Source organism: Brassica oleracea, chromosome C4 (assembly GCF_000695525.1).
Source record: "Brassica oleracea var. oleracea cultivar TO1000 chromosome C4, BOL, whole genome shotgun sequence".
Lineage (NCBI taxonomy): Eukaryota > Viridiplantae > Streptophyta > Magnoliopsida > Brassicales > Brassicaceae > Brassica > Brassica oleracea.
The window spans coordinates 13,109,990-13,113,657 of NC_027751.1; the positions used below are offsets into that span (position 1 = coordinate 13,109,990).

General features: G+C 31.4%; 1 long non-coding RNA gene across 1 annotated transcript; it reads left to right on the forward strand.

Annotated features, from left to right (window-relative positions):
- On the forward strand, window positions 1-2,058 carry LOC106337596. Its single transcript, XR_001269056.1, has 2 exons — window positions 1-803; window positions 1,604-2,058. It is a non-coding gene; the product is annotated as an uncharacterized LOC106337596 (long non-coding RNA).
- Window positions 2,059-3,668: the final 1,610 nt, after the last annotated feature.

Here is a 3,668-nt window from a genome sequence, read left to right on the forward strand (position 1 = left end):
AACCACAGGACAAAAACAAAATCCCTTGTCGTTTTAGATCCAATCGGTTTCTAGGGTTCTCGATAAAAACCAACCATTGATCTGAGATGAGATGGCTGATATCATGAAGCAAATCTTAGCGAGAAGCCGATCCAACTGTCTGACCAGGTGATGAAAGCGGCTGATGAGGCTAGTTCGTTCAAGCAGGAGTGCGGTCTTCTCCGCTCCCGCTGAGGATCGCGGTGACGCTGGTTACCTTGGTCTTCCTCCTATGGCTGCCAACGAGCCCATCCTCTGGGAGCATATTGCTCTTCTCCACACCGGATCCCTTGAAGACCGCTCCGATGCTGCCGCTTCCCTCGTTTCTCTTACCCATCATAACGATTGCTACATTAAGCTTATCATCGCGGAAGGAGGCATAGGGCCTCTCTTTACAGCAGGGGAACAAGTGTCGAGAGAAACGTTGGGTGTGTAGAACTAGAAGCTCAGTTATCCATTCCATTCGCAGCTAAGAGATTTTTTATCAAGTCCAAGGTTTGGCGTGAGATGTTCTGTTTCGCTCGATAGAGATACTCCCATTACTGATTCGTTCTCTACTCACGGGAGTATGTAGTCTCCTTCTTTGTTGACCTAAAGTTTTCATTTTTATTAATTGTTAGTGTTGCTTTGTTGGTTTACTGAGTGATTATGGATCTTAGTATAACAGATTTCTTCACTCAAGCTAAACAAGTGAAGAGAATTGAGATCAGTGATCAACATAGGTAATGCTTGTTGCTGTTTTTCTTGTAATGCGACTCAAGTCAGTGTGTGGTGGTCATCTATGTGTAAGTGTGGTTTAAGTAGTCTTGTTTGTTTCTCAATTGAGCCTGAGTTTATGGAAGCATGTTACATCTAGGGATGTTATAATGGGTTTTGTTAGCCTGTTTTTAATGGATTTTTTTAAAAAAAATGGCCATTTAGACCCATTTAGTTAAATGGATTTTAAATGGGTAGTTTTGTTAAGAACCATTTATTAAATAGATTCTACTTAAAATTAGTGGGGACTCTATTAACCCATTTAACTTAATATAATTAATTAATTATTTTTTGTAAGAAAATGTGATTGTATAGTTTTGGCGAAAATTTTGATTTTACGGTTTTACCAGAATAATTTGATTTGCGTTTATATAATAAAAATCAGCTAAATTTTTTTATTTGTTTCATTTAATTTTTGTTAAAAACCATAAAGTTAAAACAATTAAAAATTAAATCAACAATAGTTTAAATGAGTCTAAATGAGTCTAAATGGGTTAGTACAAAATTTGTGGATCTAAATGGGTACTCCTAATATACCTATTTTTAAGTGGGTTTAAACGGGTATGGGTTTTAAATGGAGTGGATCTTAAACGGGGTGGATTTAAATGGGGTGGGTTTTACCATTTTAACATCCCTAACTACATCTATTGCATTCCCGTTAGCTAGACACATTTGGTGCCATCAGTTGTTTTGAGTTTCAAAAGTGAAATTTTTTATCTGCTGCTGTGTCCTCATGAAAGTTCAGTATATTTTGTTTTTGGGGGCGTTAACTAGCTTCGTTTTGGGTTTAATTTCAAATTTTTTGTTGTGGGTTTTCAATGTTGTTTAGTGACATATCGTGAGAAGAGACATTCATACATGTACTTGGCGTACTTCGCTACTGGTGGAGCTCTCTATTTGGTCATGTTTCTGAGTTATGTTCGTGGAACGAACAGAAGAGCTTTCTTTTGTTTCTAAATTCTTAAACCAACTTTTGTTTTTTTTTAGCTTAGCTTGGCTACTCAAAAGAAAGATTTGTATGGTCTTTGATCCATCACAGTGGGTGCAAATTACTTTCACCGAAAGGAAGACCAATGAGATCGAAGAGCCAAAGAAAAAGCATAAAACAAAGGCTAAGGCTTAGAAGATTTGTGGTTAACATATTTTGGATGTTTATTATGTATCTCGGTTTTATTTTGAACTTATGTAGGATGATATGTAACTCTTGCTTGTGTTGAATCCATGTAGGATGATATGTAAGACTATTGCTTGTGTTGCAGGTTTGGACTACTAGAATACTAGGTATTATTGTGTGCTGAAAACAAAATTTGAACTACTAGATTGGATAGGTATTTACTAAAAAGACAAAAAAAATTGTCTAAAACGTGTTAAAAATTTTAACAAAAAAAACATGTCTAAAACATGTTAAAAAAGAAATAAAACATGTTTGAATATTTACACTTAGAAGTATTCAAGATAGTAGTAATATTTCCACTTAGAAGTATTCAAGATAGTAGTAATATTTCATTCTTCATAGTAATACTTTTGCAAAATACAATAATTTTTTAGTAATACAACATAAAAAAATTAAATTTATTGGTAATACCAATGTATTTAAACAGTTTTAGATTGTATATAACACACTGCCAGAAAAAGTTTCAAAAAATATGTAATTTCTGTTATTCATTTCTTTACGACATTCTCATCGAGACATTAGTATGGAAGTATAAGGATGTTTTCTATGGAAATGAGAAGTTTTCTATCAACTTGAGAAATTAAGAGTATCTTATGTCTAATTTGACAAATAAACACATATATGGACATATTATCACGTAATATATGATATACATCTTCTAAAAATAAACATTAAGACGAAAATTAAAATTCTTATAAAGATGCATAATAAATAGTAAGTCAAAGTATTTTAAGGTAGTTCACAATACTACCTAGTAGTTCATATTAGTAGTACACACCATTGTAATGTATTATTTTGCTTCAGAAGAGTGCAAATAAGCAGAAATATACAAAATAGTCCTTAAACATCATTTTCGTATTTGTTTCATACCAATACACCTAAAACTTTAGTTTTCATCAGTTTAAGTGTTTTTAAACGACCAAGAATGTGTTACAGAACCCAAATTATCGTTTAACACCATTTTAATGTTTTTTCCTAAAAACAATGTTAAATTTAGGGAAATATAAATAATCTTCTTTAAACTTATTTACATATTTTTTTTAAATCCCACTATTCTTAAAATTTAAGTTTTAAAAAATAATTTATATAAGTATTTTTTTAAAAATCAATTCTTGGTTAAAGAATTATTGAAATACATTTTTATTAAATTTGTATTTTTGTAATATTATTGTAATAATTTATATAATATTTCTGAAATTAATTGTTGATTAAAATATAAAATATATATTTTAAATTTAATAATTTTTCACTACAAGAAAACATATTTTTTACTAGGGCAGTATTCGTTGTAAATTCGTCGTAAACGGGGTGTTACGACGAATTAACGTCGAAAGACGTTTCGTTGTTAAATGTCCGCCGTAACGGAGGTTTCGTCATAAATGACTCGTTACGTTTACGACGAAATATATTCCTCGTAAAGCGCAGGGAAAGAATTCGTCGTAAACGACACGTAAGACTTCGTCGTAAAGCCCACGTAATGATTTCGATGTAAAGCACACGTAAATACTTTCGTTGTAAATCACTCGTAAACATTTCGATGTAAAACCCTCGTAAATCTTTCGATGTTAATCACTCGTAAACATTCGATGTAAACTTCATGTAATGTTTAGGAGGAGTTTACATCGATTCTTATTATATTATTATATTATTATTAACTAGTATATAATAAATTTTAATTTATATTTAAAATTCAAAATTTAAAATAATTTAAATTTTAAAA